A 17,894-nucleotide genomic window follows, 5' to 3' on the forward strand; every position below is an offset into this window, starting at 1 on the left:
ACGTGACTAGCGCCACCACTCTGCACTATGTGGCGTTCAAGCCGAGTCGCGTCGACGGCCGCGCAGAGTTAAAAAAATGCTTTTCCTCCTTAAATACATTTTTATGCTTTTTTTCTTTGTTTGGTAAAGGTAGATAATTATAGATTATTGACACGATGACCCGCAAGTCACCTGATACTTGATAGCTCAGCAGGTCAGCAGCATCAGCGGCTGATGCGAAAACCATGGAGGAAAGAACAAATTGGATGGCGGGATTGCGGGGTGTTTTGTTCTGTTTAGCCACCGTAATGTACTCTGTGCTAGAGGAACGGTGTCTTTCCAATTCATTTCACGGCAGCCTGCTAAAAGCAACGTGCCTGGTGCAATGGTGCAATGCTCAGAAACGCGCCGTGTGCCGACCTCCGTATGCGAGTGGTGCTGCCGTGATCCATTTACCTTGATGTTGTGCTGGCCTACAACTACAACGGAGAAGGTCCGAGTACCGCACTTTGGTGCTTAAATCTATTGTGTGATTTGCAAAAAGTGCATGTGCCAATGCAATCCAGCAGCGTTGAGTACAATCTGTCGGGGGCAGAAATTCACCCAAGTTCCCTACACCAGTTCGCAACAGTTCAAACAGTCGGTGTTTTGATATCTGCCATGCGGGACAAGAAGTCGTGTACGTTTCAGAGGTTGCAACACGCAGTTGTATCGCTTCAGCTAATCCTGTTTGCCTAGCACCAATAAATTGTTCTGTCAGCATGAATCGTAGTTAAGGGCTATATTTAAAGGTCACAAAATCCTTCAGTTTTGCGGTGAATACTTGAATGAAAAACTGGAATGTGATGTTTTCATATTTTTTTTAAATTTTTATTGAGCTTGCCACATGATTGGCTTATTGCTTAGTTTGAGATTTCACACTTCTCTTGATCGAATGAGTGCTTAGGAGCTTGTTTTCATATTGAGTTGCATAGTGCTGAATGTTAGCTTTCATTGAACGTGAGCACCAGTAGTTAGTCTGCATGAAAAGAATACTATTACTCTAAAGGACATTTCTGTATATGCCAAGTGTTCTTGAATAGTTTATGCATTCGGCATACACCCAAAGGCCGCCTTAATTGATGGCATTAGATAGCGAAATTACAGTTTGTGAACTACAAAGAAAAATAATATGGGAGTTTGTGTTATAAACCTAAAGTTGCAGTTAAAGAAAGAAGGCATTGAGAACAAGGGAAAATTTGGAAGCTAGCCACTGAAAAGATCAGCCATTTCTATACATAAGAATGTAGCAGATTTGTTTTTGTTCTTAGGGCTATTAATACTTTTCATGCGTGTTTTGTGCAGAGCAGCTTGGACTGGACTTGGTGCGGTCTGTAAGTGATGGTCAGGAGCAGCAGAAATGCTCGGTGAAGAACTGGAGGTGTGAAAGTGGAATGTGCAGTGAAGGAAATCGGTCAGTAGTTCCTTTTTATTTATTAAAATTGATAAGCTAACAGCATGTGATGAAACATGATCACGGGAAGAGGGCAAATGAACAGGCTGGCAAGTCATTTGTCGACTTCATAGCCCCCGTCTAGTTCTCTGTCGCCTCCAAATATGGTTTCTGTCCTTTGCTTTTCACTGTGCCACATTTAACAGATTGTTGGTTATCGGTTTTTGCATCTTGTGACCCTTGAAAACCCTTTTATCGACCATAAATTGTGCTAAAATATTGTTACCTGGTGAAAGCCTTCGTGACAACCCAGGCACAGCTTCCAAGCCAAGAACACAAGGTCCACACTGAGCACAAATGCATCAAGTAGTACTGACAGTGGAAACACGTGCCATTGAAAGAGTTCATTCACCTCGATGTCATGATTATTCTTAGCATGGCCCCCTGGCCTCAAAAGCAGAGCTTCAGTGTATAATAGTGTTAGGGCACAGAGAATGGTAGGGCTATGGTTGAGTGATATGGCTGAGGCACAAAACGTGCACCATATCATGTTGAGCTAGGTCTGAGATTATCTCTGATACGGCCGGAGTGATCTCGCGGATGACGGCAGCGATCTGGTAACAGCACACAGTACTACCCATAAGGAGACAAGTTTTTCGAAGAGCCTGGTGCTATGAAATGAGGACAAAGTAAGCCAGGAGAGAAAAACCATGTGGTGGTGGGGCTCATAGTAGTCCCGTAGTGATGTGTGGGAGGTTAGTAATTGTAAGGATGTTATTTGGCGGGTGTGGTCGGCACGGTCAAGGCTGTACTCATATAGCGGAGCAAGAGGTGTAGAAAGCTGTGTGTTTACAGGAACTGATGCTCTCACATTTATACAAAATGTAGAATTAGGGAGCAACCGGTAATGTCATGACAGGAAGAGTTACAACCAAATGTAGTGCACAGGTACACGAGAATGGTATACTAGTCACTGTGGTCTTGTGACATGTATATTGCAAGCATATTTGTGAGAATGTATTTGAAGCGCTGAGTGAGGCATTTTGCTTAAGGTTGACATGCAATAGATAGCTTATGTTAACGCGACGGCATCAAAGAACACATTCTCTACAAAATCTGCTGGCGTTGGCATTGGCGTTGGCATATGCCACCAGCACGAGCTGGTTCGTAGGTGACATGGCTCTCACTGATTCGTTGGCGAATTATGTGAAATCATAAGTCACTGTTTTGAGTGGATATGTGAGGTGGGAATCGAACCTTATGGGACCCTTGGATCTTGAGTCAGACATGCTAGATAGACATAAGTCGCGCACACACATCCATAGTACTTTGTCAAAGCGGGCTCTGGGTCTTTGTATGATGGTCTTTCACGTAATGAGATAGCCTAAAAATGTATGCTGACGAGAATATGCGAGATAATAGAGGTGCAAATTAGTGGTTTAGTGATTGAGTAGCAAGGTACATGAACTGACTCTATTGTGTCATATTCTTGAGCTTAGGTGTCCCCCAAACTTTCAGTGGAGCAGGAATGGAGAGTATCACCAACAACTTTTGAGAGAGTGCAGCACCTTGGTCAGTAAGAAGTTCATTAAGAAGACGAGCTCATTAAGAGACGAGCTCAGTAAGAAGACGAGCTCATTAAGAGACGAGCTCAGTAAGAAGACGAGCTCATTGAGAAGAAAGAGTCATAAATAGGAGTATACATAAAAAGCTTCTGCGTGATGATGTAGTGGGTAGCATAGTCTGTAGCAGCCACAATTTGTTTGTCTCCGGCGGTGGGCTCAGGAAATGGACCCGGGAGGTCTGAGTCAGCATAGTAGAAAGGTTTAAGTGGGACATCAATAGGTTGGATTAGGCCTGTTGAAAGAGTGGTAGAGCATTTCTGGTGCTGGTACTGGTTATATCGGTTCTACACTCCAATGCGTCTCTGTCTGTCATTGTTACTGGTCACATGCCTCTCTTTTGGCCCCTCAGCACTTCTGTTTTGTGTTCACTAGAACACACCAGCACCTTGCTTTGATTTTGACACTAGGGGTGGTTCAAAGAATCCAATGGGGTGCGACTACCCATCTTCCTGAGTGTGAGTTTTCTGTGGGAAAGGCACCATCGGCCTTCATTTTTTCAGTGGAAAAAATTACAAGGGTTCAACGCTGCTGAACCAAATATTGAGCGAAAGCATTAGCTGCGGGTGACCGAGTGCTCTTCTTTTTATCTTTTTCTTCTCCCTCAGCCCACATATAAAGCCCCGTTTTAACCAAGCCATATGAACGTGCCTTAGTGGCCTATAGGGGTAACGTGAATGCCAGGGCCCTAGCAGGCTAATTCTGACATAACCGTTCCATGTGAAACGAGAGACCCAAGTTGGCAGCTCCTGCCAGCCCGTGTGTCACGTGGGGTGTGATGTCACAGCGTCACGTGGGTAAGACGTAACTGCGGCCGGGTCACGCGAAGGGTTGAAAGTGCGAGTAGTATTGCTTTCTCAATAAAAAAATGCATATGCAAGCAGGACTGCCCGCCCATCTGCTCCCTTCTGGCGTTGCCCATGAATCTGTTCCTATATAACGCCTTGATTGTGGTGGGCAAAGTAGTCTCGACCTCATTCCATCGGCCCATTCACATACCAACCAAGGGGCAAACCACCATTAGACACTCTTGTGACGAGTTCTTCTTCTCCGAATTCGCGCATATGCAGCTCAGGCTTGCTAAGCCAACCTCATTGCTGCCGAATTCTGGGTCACTCGTGTGCATCTGGAATGCACATAGCATGGCCGTTTTCACTTCTTCAAGCCCTTTGACATTTTGAAAACATTTAATGATTGTACGGTGCATGTACCCTTAGTAGTGTTTTTATTGCATCGCCATTTGTGCAGCCAGCCATGGAGACTCCTGCTGTGGCATGATTCACAACGTTGAGGGCTACCCAAGTAAAGGCCCTGACCATTTTATGCATTCTCGATTTCACTGTCGTCTGTGCCTTCATGATGGGAGATGGGTGAGATAGCACATTTTACATTTCAACATACAGTCTTTGTAAAAAATTTAGACCCCAGGAGGCCTGTTTCTTGGCCATGTAGTGATGTTCCTGTAACATTTGTAAAAATCTTCCCATTGGAGAGGGTAGGACAAAAAAATTCCTTATCTTCACGAGATTTGGAAGACTGGGAATGCTATACAAGCCACAGGGTGTGGCTCAGAAGCAAACCCTCTGAGCTCTAAACTTTTCACAAAGGCTGTACCTTTATATTTTGTGCTGTCTATTGCGGCTTTGTTGAGTATGACTCTCTTTCCGCACTACACTAGGCTAGTTTTGTTCAGTCGTCTCAACGCTGGCCGCTTATTTAATTCAACTATATATTTATTTTACTGGGGACCTGCAGCATCTTATGAGGGCAATGTTGCATTTGCAAAAGGTACAGGCGGAAAGTTGGGATGAAAGTAGGACACTTGTTGAAGAAACAAAAAGTGCATTCTCAGAAAGCAGTGTGCATAAATAAAAAGATACAGAAACAAAGTGGGCCAACATTTACACCCTTTTGCATCCATTATTTCCAAAGGCATGCTCAAATTGAACTGCACGGCATGCCCAACTCACTGTAGTAGCCTGTATGCCGTGAACTTCTACAATTATTCATTCTTTCTAACAGCCAAGCGATCATGACTGTCCGTTCACCCTTTCAACCATTACATTACCAGCATTTTTTTACCAATGTATACGTGTATACATATTGTTACTTAGCGGTATTTGCTGGTCGTGCTGAGGATGATGAAGTGCAATAGACTCCCAGAAGAAGAAGACGCTGAGGGTGGTGAAATCGGTGCTGTGATCAATGTTAGTTGTGCGGACAGCTTTCGGACTGTGGATCTTCGCCGTAACATCTCTTGGTGGAGGTGAATCCATTCGATCCCTTGTGACAAGCTGGATCTCCGCACGCGGAGTGGGGACGGCACAAATCTTGTCAGGGTCAGGCTGAATGCCGGAAGCATTTACCAATTGACCAAGGACTTTGATTTCTCGATGACCAAAGCTGCACTTCCTAGAGTTTAGTTGAAGTCCGGCGCGACCAAAAAGCGAAAGGGTTGTAGAAAGGCGAAGGAGATGGCTGTCAAATGTAGAGGAGAAAATAGTTACGTTGTCAAGATAACGCAAACGAGTGGTCCACTTGAAGCCTCTGAGCAAAGAGTCCATCATGCGTTTGAAGGTTGCTGGGGCATTTCAAAGGCCAAAAGGCATGACTTTAAATTGATAGAGGCCGTCGGGGGTGATGAACACTGTTTTTTCACGGTCTGTCTCATCGGCAGAGATACACTAGTAGCCGGAATGAAGGTCAATGGACGAAAAGTAGCTGGCTTCGTGCAAACTATCAAGCGTGTCGTCGATACGTGGTAGAGGATAGACATCTTTTTTGGTTATCTTATTCAAATGGCGGTAGTCAACGCAGAATCTTCAACTGTTATCCTTCTTCTTGACCAACACGACAGGGGACGCCCAGGGTATACTGGAAGGCTCGATTACATCGTTCGCTAACAATTGAATTAAGCACCTTAACGAAGTCATGCAATAGATCTGCACTGCTTTTAGACAATTTTATTCACTTGTTCGAGAACGAAAGGTAATACACGTGTACCACTGCCCTTATGTGTGCAGTCACTCACTTATGGAATGGCCTGAAGCATTTAAAGCACAACCCAGAGGCTTCTCCAGCTCGCATTAAGCTCTCAGAAAAATACAGCAGGTTCCAGGTTCTTGGTTAATGAGCCGCCTTTGTAGGTGAGGTTTCAAAAAAAGGTTCAAATTTTATTGTTGTCTTCCTCAATAATGGCTCATTGTATGAGGGAAAGGAATACTGATCCGGTCATCTTTCTTTTCTGTGGCCTCTCTGAAAAGTGTGCTTTTGTTTTTTGGATCATTGATAATGTAGGGCTTTTCAAATTCTAAGTTCTTCATGTGCGAGTGTCTGCATTGATCCCATTAATGCCTGGCCGTTACCATAGTTTCATTCATTGCTCAGTTATTGAGCAACTCGAAAAAGAGGGTGAGAGCCCATTTTTGTGCGAGATGTCGATCTGTAACATATTCACTTAGGTCCATTAGGTTCACACTGTTCTGCTGCTAAGGTGCATCACTATTTCTTGAAAGAAAACATGACTCAGATGAATTAACCTCTGGCCAGGCACCACCTTTGATCTTCACTCCATTATTGAAAGTTTGCAGCAACTGACATGTCAGTGAGATCATCACCTAGCATTGAACCTCTTGTAACAGTAGTTGAAAAGGGCCAACCGACACATTTTCCTGCCATCATAAATCGAAGACTCAGGCTTCTATTTCTATACTGAAATGTCGTCCTAGAGTGGCCATACCAATGTACAAGTGCAAAGATGTGATAAAGATAGCATACTTTTTGTGAGAAAGAAAAGTAAATTCTAAAAAAAAAATGTACAAAGAATATGATGACACTGAGTGGGCCAACATTTGTTCTATACTGAGGACTGACTTCATGGCTTCACTTACATACAGCATTTTCAAAGCTATGGTCAAGATGTCATGGCTTCACTTACATACAGCATTTTCAAAGCTATGGTCAAGATGAACGGCACAGCACACCCACCTCGCTGCGTACACTTCAGTGGTCTGTGAATGTGCAGCATGCACAGGAAACGTCTGTGGCAGAGAACAAAACGCTTTGGGGACACTTATAAGCTTTAGTTTGTTGACTCTCATCAGCAGCTCGCCGTGTGGATCGTCAGTCATGTGCAGGAATTTAGTTGCATGTTTAATCACCAATTCCTTAATATGTATCTCTCTCATACTGTCACAACATATTGTCTTAAGCTGCAACATTTGTGAAAGACCACCTGACATAGATATAAAGTGCCACTTTACGCAAGCCGTATGAGCCTGCCTGTGTGGCTAGGGGTAGTGTGTCTGACTTGGGATCCACGGACGGATCCCAGAGGGTTCGATACCCATCACAATCACAAAGGGATTACCAGAGGCAGCTCCTGCCATTGTGTGGTCTTGTCTCACAGCTCACTGGCCAATGAGTGCAAGGCCATTTCACCTGCCATCTCACCTGCTTCTTTAACATCATGCTAGATGGTGGTATGAACTGAAATGGTTCATTATGTACCACTACAAGAGCTTGAATTGTGGAGTATAAGTGGTGCCTGTCTCTACCTCTGTCCTACAGATGGTCAAGTGAGTCGAGAGTTTACCTTGGTGACCTGTGAACGTCTCCGCCGACTTCATACGGCTGTGCAACTTACAGCAAGTCCTGGGGTCGTGCCGGCAGCTAGTCCCACCACTGGGCCACCAACGAGGGGATTGTCATCGGGACCCTGTTTAGGCATCCCTGCTCTATGTTTGGTGACTGTTCTGGCTGGCGTGGTGAGTTGGTCTTCTGTCCTGCCGTTCTGCTCTCATTGCCTGTCACCAGAGCCTCATCTTTTGCTTCCCTCTTCTCACGGTGAACCCTCATCTGCACTAACATCTGCACTAACATCTGAAACCCCTGTACTCCAACTCAAGATGTAAATACAATAAAACCAGCCCCGCCGGGGTGGCGCAGTGGTTAGGGCGCTCGACTACTGTTCCCAAGGATGCGGGATCGAATCCCGTCCTTGGCGGTCGCTTTTCGATGGAGGGGAAAAGCAAGGCGCCCGTGAGCTGTGCGATGTCAGTGCACATTAAAGAACCCCAGGCGGTCGAAATTTCCGGAAACCTTCACTACGACGTCTCTCATAGCCTGAGTCGCATTTGGACGTTAAACCCATAAACTAAACTGAATAAATCACAGGAAAACCTTGTCAATACACTCCTGTGACACATGTGCAAAAAAAACGAGGTGTACAAAAAATTCGTAATCCAAATTGCCTGGTTTTGAAAATTTTAACCGTCAAATGAGGTACAGAGGTATTTAATGTTGACGTTTTCATCGCATAAGAGTGTAGATTGACACTTGTCGACATGAAATATGAACAGCTCCTTATTTAGGTCTTACAGAATTCAGTTCGGTGCCCTAAGTGCAGAAGAGATATAGCAACAAATCCAGTCCGTTGACAACAACACAAAGTTGAAATTGCTTTGGTTTCTTTCGGATGCTTCGCCCCCTAACGCCAATGCATTGTGGAGAAGCCATCATGCTAGCTGACGGTCACATTTTTGTTGTTCATACTGTGTTCACCAAACACTACCCACTCGTAAGTAAGTGCATAGTTGTAGTTCTCAAACAGTTCAACTCTATTCCCCTAAGGCACTGCAAAGAAGCCACTGCATGAAGCCTCATGAAGTCGTCCGGAGGAATAGGCACATCATATATTGGTTATTACTATTTTTTTTTCCTTTAGGTTTTGTTTCGCCCCTTGCACGTAGGCACTGCAGGAAAGCAACCGCAGTGGGTGAGTGCCACTGTTCTGTTCACATTTTTCATATCGCGTGCCCCCAGGTTTGAAACCCTTGTATGCTACCATATGTATAGTTGGCCGCTAAATGTATTATACAACCATAATTTGCTGAACTTTTGAACAATATAACCGGGAAATCGGATGAGCCGGAAAGGTATCGATGAGGTTCTACTGCACATTCCTTCCTGCAGACATGACACTCCTTGACCGCATCACTAATTTTTGGCAGAATTCAATTCCTTGGTCTCTAGGCTTAATACTTTCATGGCCATTGGAGGAAGACTTCCTGGCTCACAGATGCTAACCATTTTAGAGGATCAGGGCGCGAGACGTAGCTCAGGAATGTGTTAGGTTGTTACCAAGCTTGGACAACTTATCCACGCCGTGAACATAAGCTGTAGCTTTCATGTTTGTCTTTGCATGTTGATAAGTTCTTATTCTTGGAATTCCTCCACCTATGAGGCCACTGAAGCAACTCAGGGAGACGATAGTGTTGATTTACACTACCACTGAACGAACACAAAAGACTGATGTTTTTGGCAGGGCAGTTGCCCAATCATGGTTTAAAATATTCATAGTTACAAGCAGGCATATTCAAACTCGCTGAGGTTAGCATCTCTGCACATACTCTCTCAGTAAGCCTTACCTCATTTGTAGAAAGAACCCAGAGGGAAAAGTTGCACTGGTCTATGAACCAGAGTTCCACTTGGTAGTTGCGCCATGGCTGCCCGGGTCTGTCAGTCATGTTCAGCTAATACCTCAGTGACTTCTACTATCTGTTAGAGTTGCTATGGTAACAGATGCTTGTAAACTTGTTCCTCTTTTCTTGAGGGCATTAGATGATGTCGGTACATTGAAATGTGCAGTGTGTGGACTGGTAGTCCTTTTGCCATCTGTGCCAAATATGGTCAGCCATCCTTTTACGGTATCGGCGATTGTTGTCGAGTTCATTTGACTGAGATTGCTCAGATGTGGAATTAACTGTGACGGACAGAGAGGTCAAATGCTTTCCCACCGGAAAACGCAACAGGGTTGGTCGAATGTTTAGGCAGGGAGGCCGCCAAGGTGGAGTAGATTTGTCAGAAGTGAGTGACTACTCATTACTCATTAGTATTCATTCGAGTGCAGCCATGCAGTTGCGAAGCTATACAGCTCTCTCAGAAACTTTGTAGTTAAAGAAAAATTCATCTTGGTCTAGGGTTTGAACCCGGGACCAGGACGAATTTATGAAGTTTCTGAGAATGCGGTATATCTTTCCTTTGTAGCCATGTGGCTGCTCATGGTGGGTGCTGATGTGTAATTACTCCCTTGTTGCAAAATGGAGTGAAATGAGACATTATGGTTCATTAGCTTTTGTGTACACCTACGTCAGTGGCGCAGAATTGGTGACTAGCTTACGTTCTGTGAAGATCATTGCAAGCTGTTCATAATTGCAGTACCTGGCTCCCAGCCCTTTCTTCGAGTGTAGGCTTGGCAAGCCATGTCATTCATCTTTCAGTGACGAAGATGCACTGGACTTGATGGTCAGAAAAATTTCTTTGGAGCTCTTTTCCATCAGCGGCTATGCACATCGTTTTTAGATTTCATGGTGCGCAGGGAGATGTTTCTGCATCGCCTTAGAAAATAACTGGACATGTTCTTCGCTTTGTGCCATATTTAGTTAACCTTTCATGAAGGTCCATTATCAGTACAAGATGTCTTTTCCCTTGTGACGTCACACGTGAAAAGGAGAATTTAATGATTCTTGTTCTTGTCATTATTTCTGGCCACTTGCAATCACGTAATTATTCAGAACTGCTTTTTTAGCTAAGTGAACATATCAGATGCACAAGCATGTTAAAGACAGGAACCAACTGCTCAATGAAGGGATGGTTTGCTGAGAGAACAGCGGGATATTCGGCATTACAAGAAACCTCGGTATGCTTGAGACAGTCCCCATCTCTATATATTACACCATTGTTCAAGAAGGCACTCAGGCCATCCTTTGGAGTGACAAATGCACTGGAATCCTTCAGGAAAGGTCTCACATCATACATCCTCTTCGATCACACGTATTTGAGCATTGCTCGTTTCTTGTGCCGTCAGGTATCCCTTGTGTATCTTGGAGGGATGTCTTGAGTTGTGAGAAAGTGGTTGAATCCAGGCAGCAACTCTGACCAGCTTAGACAAGGAGGTGTGCCATTTCAAAAATAAAACAGATTCTTCTGCCTTTCGTATCATGCTGCAGACATGAAATGGCTTCCTCTCTTTACCTGCAGCATGGTCTTCAAACGTGACTTTGTTACCACACGTTTAAACGAGCCAAGGAGGTCCCATCCACCAAATCATCGTTGACCGGTGCAAGGAGGTCAGCCGGTATTTCCCCTGCTCTGCAGTGGTCTCAAAGGTGATCATTCAGCTGTTGTATTCCCTGCATGCGGTTGAAAACGAAAGATTTTTGCTTTTGAACACAACCCCACAGCCAGTGCATTGCAATTTTTGAATCAACCCAGAGAAACTACTTGGAGAGAGAGTGATCATGTCAGGTAGTCTTTTAACCGGGCACCTGTTAGCATTCCCATGAATTCGTCTTAAAAGGAATGACTTTCAATGGGGCCACTCTCGGTTTGCGCAGGGTCAAAATGGCTATCAGCATCAAACTGTGTTGCTGGGCGAATTGATGACTGATCATGGTAGAAGCAAATAGCGCTCGTGTTGTCTACTGCCTTGTTCCGTCTCTCACGCTATTTTCTTCTATGACTATCAGTGTAACTCACTAACGTGAACAAAAGTATGTAATGGCTCCATATGCTCTGGGGTTTGCACCTGTGTAGATATGAACTTCCAGTTGATTATCAGCAGCACTGGGACACCATATTGAAACAGATATCTCTGCCGAGTTGTGTGATGCTGTTTGCCGCTGTATCCACATGCATTGCTTGCACTTGGTCGAGAGGTGTTGAGTACAAATCTACACATGGCACTCGGGGCGCTCGGAACATCAACCTGAATTTCACACTGATTGGAGAGATCCCAAGGGGCTTCTTAAAGGGATACTAATGACACCCAAATATGCTATCAAAATCTGATAAACTACATTTGGTGACACTGTCACTGCATATCCGGCAGCAAAAAATCGAAATATTGCTGAGATATTGCGATAAAAAGCTGAGGTTTTCTTGTTCCCGCCGGTCGAATTCAAACTGTTTTCTCCTACTACGTAGTAGGGTAGGATGACGCACACTATGACGCAAGAGGAGACTTCGTGATTGCTGGCGCGTGAGGAGTGGAGAATACTTCTTAGATGCCTGCCGAGTCATGGCCTTCATTCGATACGCACTTAGGGTAGGCGCATTTGCTGCTCCGAGCTCGTATTTCAGGCGCCGCTGGTCCAAAACAAAAATATCAGAGCACGCACAAAGTGCCTGAGCCGGAACATAACTGAAACTGAAGTGGACACCTGTGGTGCCGCCAAGTATATCTTTATATTTGCCTTGCAACATTTACGTTGTCCTTTCATCTTTTCGCCGTTGTTTATGGGTGATAAAAGCATGTTATCATATTCAAGACAAAATCGACTACCGGTCAACATAATTTGCATTTGTTAGCCTCTGGGATCCCTTGCACGTCACGTGATTTGTAGTTGTGACCTCGGCCGTTTCGGTTGTGGCGGCGATACCTGTATTTCTGTTCTTTCTCTTTACTACCTTATAACAGTTCTGTTTTCTGTAAGAGTGTATTTTTTTTGTAACCAGGAATTGCCATTCTATCGATGCAAGCCCACTTCACTTCATTTCTCTCTTTAGTGTCCCTTTAATACATCTTGATTCTTGTAAGATAAATCTTCAGCCTATACAACATAGAGCAGAAAAATGGAGACAAACAGGCACAAGGGATAAGACAGGCACTAACTTGTGTGTGTGAAATCTTTGTTTTTCAGCTATGTGTTGTAGTAAGAGAAAGCAAACTAGCCCAGCTTTCTGTTATTCTCCTTGTGCTGAAGTTTCAATCTAGGGACGCAAAGACTGGTTTCACTGGAAAGCCCCAACAGTCTTCTTTTTTTTGATGCCGTACAAGTCCTAATGCATGTGTGATGCTGGCTGTGGAACGTTCCACTTGTCTTCTAGGGCATCCAGTTTATTCCCCTTGGAAGAGGGAGTATAATTTGGCCTCTTGAAATTGCAATTCCAGTGTCAAAGGGTCATGCTTGCGGCTTTTGTCCTGTGCAATGCCTGTCGAGAAAAATCTTCTGTTGCTTCTTCGATGGCTGTACATGTGAGGAGGTAATCAACATGGAATCTCTTGACAAGTGTGGTTGCTGTGTTCGGACAATTACTAATTGTACGCAGATTTTGATGTATTATCAGCCTATGCGACAGTCTGGAGATGTGCCGCACTTCATATGGAATATGCGTACACACACACTGGATATAATGTTAGCAGAAAGAGCTTTAGTGCACATTGAAAACCTCCTTCTAGAACTTTTCACCTTCGTGACTATAATAATTTCGCATTCACACTCATAAGCAGTGCTGAGTGTTTCTGCCAAATTTTTTTACTTTGCTCAACAGTGCCTATCAGATGCCCTGTGAGTGCTGTTGTACGAGTTTGCTGAAGTTTGCTCTCAGAGTGAAACTTATTTTAAGCAAAAAATGTGCGACGCAATTCATCTTATACAGATTTTTTGTTTTTTTTTACACTGAGTCGTATGGCTAATCAATCAAGTGGTCTTGCAGTTTTATCATTTTATCCGAGTTTGTCTTACCGAAAGTCTACTCTAGTACAGTCTTCTCATTGTCTTGCTACTGTCATTCTTTGGGAGCCTCTCAAGAAACCTCCGTTGCAGGAACTGATGCATGGTCTCATTGTACGTGGCCAGTATTGCCTCATCTGTTAACAGCTTCTATGTGAGGCTGGCCAGCTTTTTCCTAACCATTCCTTTATTTTTGGTGAGAAGAACCACTGGGTAGTACCTCCATTGATGGGCTCAACAGAAGATTCATAGGCCTTATGAACTTATATGTGAAGGGGTTCAGCTGTGGAGACCTCAAGAATTGCTTATACCGGGGCCTTGCTATGCTAATGCATGCACACAGATTGGCCACGACGCATTGACGGTGTGCGGTAAAGGCATGCATCTGAGCTCAGAGGTCAATGCATTTGTATTTTTCAGTTGGCTTAAAGAACAGCTATGGCTGCGCAAGTGTTGCTGCAATGAACCGCTACCTAGCTAGGCTGCCCTGCATCTTCAGCCTTTGCTGGTCTTGAGTTTGATAATAGCAACGTACAGAATGCCAATGCCATTTTGCAGGTGGTGTAGCAACTTCTGCAAGGTCGGTCACGTCTTTTTAACATGTTGTGCAATGTTCCCAGGGAAAATAAGCCTAAGAACAGATCTCGAATAGTGGAGGCCCGCTATAATAAACTCAGGTACAGTAAAAACTCGGATTCAGTAAAGTGAAACTGAAGCCTCAGTTCATCTTCCATAGACTAGACGACTCTACATTTTCTCCACATTTTTGGCATAACCGGTTATAGTGAAGTGCCTCCGGCCGCGGCAGTGACATTCCACGAAATGATATCGCTGCACGTGCGCTGTCGAGGATCGCAAGGCATCAAGTGTTTTGTTAAAAGGCTTTACCATTGGGCTTAGCACCTTTCAGAAGAAGCTAACTTTATGTAGGCCTTGGAGCCGTGAGGGAAAGCATGCAGCACATAGAAAAAAAAAACAATAAAGCTGTCAACAAACACGGAAAGAAGGTGATGCAGACCATTCAAAAAGTAAAAGAGAGCAATAGTGCAGCAAGAAATAGGGAAGGGAAGAAGCGGCTGAACATTTGCAGCACTGTGCAGCACAAATCACGATCGAGGCAATGGTGGCGAGAACTGGAGGTTGCGGCATGTGCAGTTTTGCGGCATTTGACTGCCACACGCATTTCTCGTCTACTGCCTTTTAAAACACAGAAACAGCAGAAGATGACACAGTGTTCATGCAAGGCTTTTGTTTTCACATGAAATCAAACTTGGTTGTATTCGAGGCCACGTTGCCGTCATGCTTAAGAGGTACAAGATGTAAACGAAAAATCTTGTAACTGAAGAAAATAGCGTGAAGAGATGATGGGAGAGAAATCGGAGATATTTTAGAGTTTTTTTCATTAAGTAATAAAATGTATTCAGCAGGTAGGCATTTAATTAGCAGACAGCATCTTCAGGGCCATGCCATGACCAACAACTGATACAGTAAAGACCCTGTTACAGTAAGGATATTTGCCAGTCCTTGTGACTTTACTATAAAGGGGTTCTACTCTACTATTTCCAAGACACTAGACAGTGATCTCTTTGGTCATACTGGCACCTGAACCAAATTCTCACTTGTCTTCACTTTTCTTTCATTATATATTGCCTGATCCATTGACAGGACAGATGACAACATGACATCTTTTACGCTCACTATCTCTCAATGCAGGTGACGAGGCAGTTCTTAACTGCGCAGGTTTGTTGACTTCCACCGTCAAGAAGTACACAGGTGAGGACTCCTTCACTGGCTACCCTTTGCCTAGACATGAGTTTTTAATTTTCTAGAGTTGCATGCTGGAAGGCTTTTCTGCCTTATCGTGTATCGCAGAGTGCAACTTTAGTCGTCATACTTTCCGGTCTTTCCAGTAGTAAATCGCACATCATAATGAAAGATTCTCTCGTGTGCAACCGACTTTGGAAGTTGTGCCCTGGAATCTTTCTGCACATTTTAACTTGATGATGGTCAGTTAGTTAGGATGACAGAGTTCAGTTTGTTCAGTTGCGTCTTGCACTTAGCTGTGAGTTGCATCTTAATTTGCTGTGCCAAATCGGCAATTACGACAGGGCTGGACACTGGGAATGGGTGTAAGCCTATTCAAAAGTTGCACGCCATAACATTGATGTAGCTGCAATTTTTCTTACCATTTGCGATGTGATTAAAGAAACATTCGTTTAATAAATGCCTCCAAGGGAGCATACATTTTATACATCATCGCTGCTCTGGTCAGTGTCCACCTTCAACCATTTTTCAAATTAATCCAAGTTTTGATGGAGGCGAAATGGAGAGGTATCCGTGTGCTGTGTGATGTCAGTGCACATTCAAGATCCCCAGGGGGTCGAAATTGCTCCGGATTCCTCCACTGCGGCACCTTTTTCTCTCTCTCCGCTTTCATTCCTGTCTTCCTCCGTTCCCTTACTGAGGGGCGTGGGGGTTCAGTTGTCCACATAAAAAGTGTGACAGATACTGCGCCTTTCCTTTCCTGTGAACCAATTATTATTATAATTATTATTATTATTATTATCCAAGAGAGGAGCAGCACACTTCAATCCTAGGGCACCATCATAAATGTGAACAGAAGCTCAGGGTTAATTAATGATGTGTGTAATTGTGCTAAGAATAAAAAAAAAACATGGATTGGCTATTCCTGAAGTGTTGGCACCCCACACTCTCAGTTTCATGTAAATTTACCACTTCTTGGTGGATAAAAAAAGAGTATACTTCACTGTGTAGCAGTTTCTTCTCAAGAGACCTTTAACTGGCGACTCTTATTCAGTTCAAAAAGCACAATTCACATTCCCCACTGCAGAGCAGAAAAATTTGTTCCAGACTGACTAGTGGCATTCACCATTAGTAAGCGCAGTGTTGTCATGACTGGCCTGCTGAAACTGCTTGCCAGAATGGCTGTCATTCTTTTGCATCACCTCCATTTTGGCTGTTTCACCTTTCATGCGATGTTGCTGTCGCCTTCCTCAGGAAGGCATGTTGATTCCTCGACCACCACTCTGTATAGGTGAGCCTCTTTCACTTCCTGCTCCAACTTCAATACCGACATTGTGGTTGCTTGGAGGACACCACAAGACAAAGGTTCTGTTGGCCTGACTGTTTACCTGTTTCGGTTTTTGTGTCACGTCTGGATGGGGTGCTTGCCTGATTCGGAAAGAATCTATTCCTAAATCCTCATTGTCTGGCATCGTAACCTTAGCATCATTTGTGCCTATTGAAGGAACAAACGGTCTACTTTGAGTGCAGTGAACAAGCGTTATATGTAATAAAAGTGCAAATTGGCGCAAGTTCTACTGCCCTTTCTGGCCTCCATGACACGCAGTGTGCATCGAAAACGGCATGTGGCTACTTGCAAGCATAGCTGTGGTCTGCAAGCACTCCAGCGCCATATTCACAGCGACACTTTCACTCTGCACAATTTTCATTTTTAGAATGGTCATTCAGGCCACACGAGCTAGGAAAGAGAATGTTTGAAACAGAAGCCTTGTTGCAAGTTCGCGCAAGAGTATCCAGTAGAATGTGGCCCATGCGCTCTCTTTTTTCCAGCATATATAGTTTAAACTCCTTTAGATGTGACCACCACTCTTTGGAACTAAGCTAATCCTTGCACTTCCTGCAGATTTTTTTATTTACCGTTAGTTGGTTACAAAATCCTTTTGTCCATTTGCTAGTTGTTTTTTAGCACTGAGAATTTTAAAGTTGGGTTTATGATGTTTCGTGTTAATGGTTTGAAGGGGGAGGAAGGGGGGGGGGGGGGGTTGATCACACTGACAATCTACACTTGCTGTTATGAAAAGCTAAAATTCTGCTTAACTCCCTTTTTTTTTTTCTGTTCTACAACAAGCTAAATTTTTTTGGCAAAGGGCAGTTCTTTTCTTGCAGTAAAACCAGAAACATATGCTATATAAATGTCTTTAAAACCTAAATATGCTGCTACAAATTACATTTTTTTCCGCTGCGAAAGCTGCTGCAAGAAGCCCACTGTCAGTTCAAACACTACCAGTGTAATTGGAGCAGGGTAAGCATGTCTGCCTGATTTTCTGCGGATATCAGGTGCTTGTGCTGGGTTATGTGGTAAGGATCTCGGGTGACGTGTGCATACTCTACTTTGGTGAACAAGACTGACTGGTGTCAGAATAGGTTTGAGGAACGGGAGATGCTATGCTAGTGGTATATTATAATACTGCTTCATTTTATTCTGTTTACTAAGCTGAGCATATCGGAGGACCAAAAGATATGAGAGGTGAGGTAATTCAGTTAAGCGGGACATTGATGCCTAAGTACTCTTGTGAAAGTGTG

At 44.0% G+C, this 17,894-nt stretch overlaps 1 long non-coding RNA gene across 3 annotated transcripts in view; it reads left to right on the forward strand.

Annotated features, from left to right (window-relative positions):
* Nucleotides 1-200: 200 nt before the first annotated feature.
* LOC146179066 (uncharacterized) overlaps nt 201-17,894 on the forward strand; it is a 32,316-nt gene continuing 14,622 nt past the window's right edge. For 2 of the 3 annotated variants that reach the window (XR_014700681.1, XR_014700683.1), the window contains exons 1-6: nt 201-472; nt 1,324-1,432; nt 7,603-7,878; nt 8,759-8,809; nt 11,074-11,201; nt 15,261-15,320. This is a non-coding gene — a long non-coding RNA (uncharacterized LOC146179066). The remainder of the gene's footprint in view (nt 473-1,323; nt 1,433-7,602; nt 7,879-8,758; nt 8,810-11,073; nt 11,202-15,260; nt 15,321-17,894) is intronic. The other variant, XR_014700682.1, reaches the window with a different exon arrangement.

The sequence above is a fragment of the Amblyomma maculatum genome, chromosome 9 (assembly GCF_055883805.1).
Source record: "Amblyomma maculatum isolate TAMU_Amacu chromosome 9, ASM5588380v1, whole genome shotgun sequence".
Classification (NCBI taxonomy): Eukaryota; Metazoa; Arthropoda; class Arachnida; order Ixodida; family Ixodidae; genus Amblyomma; species Amblyomma maculatum.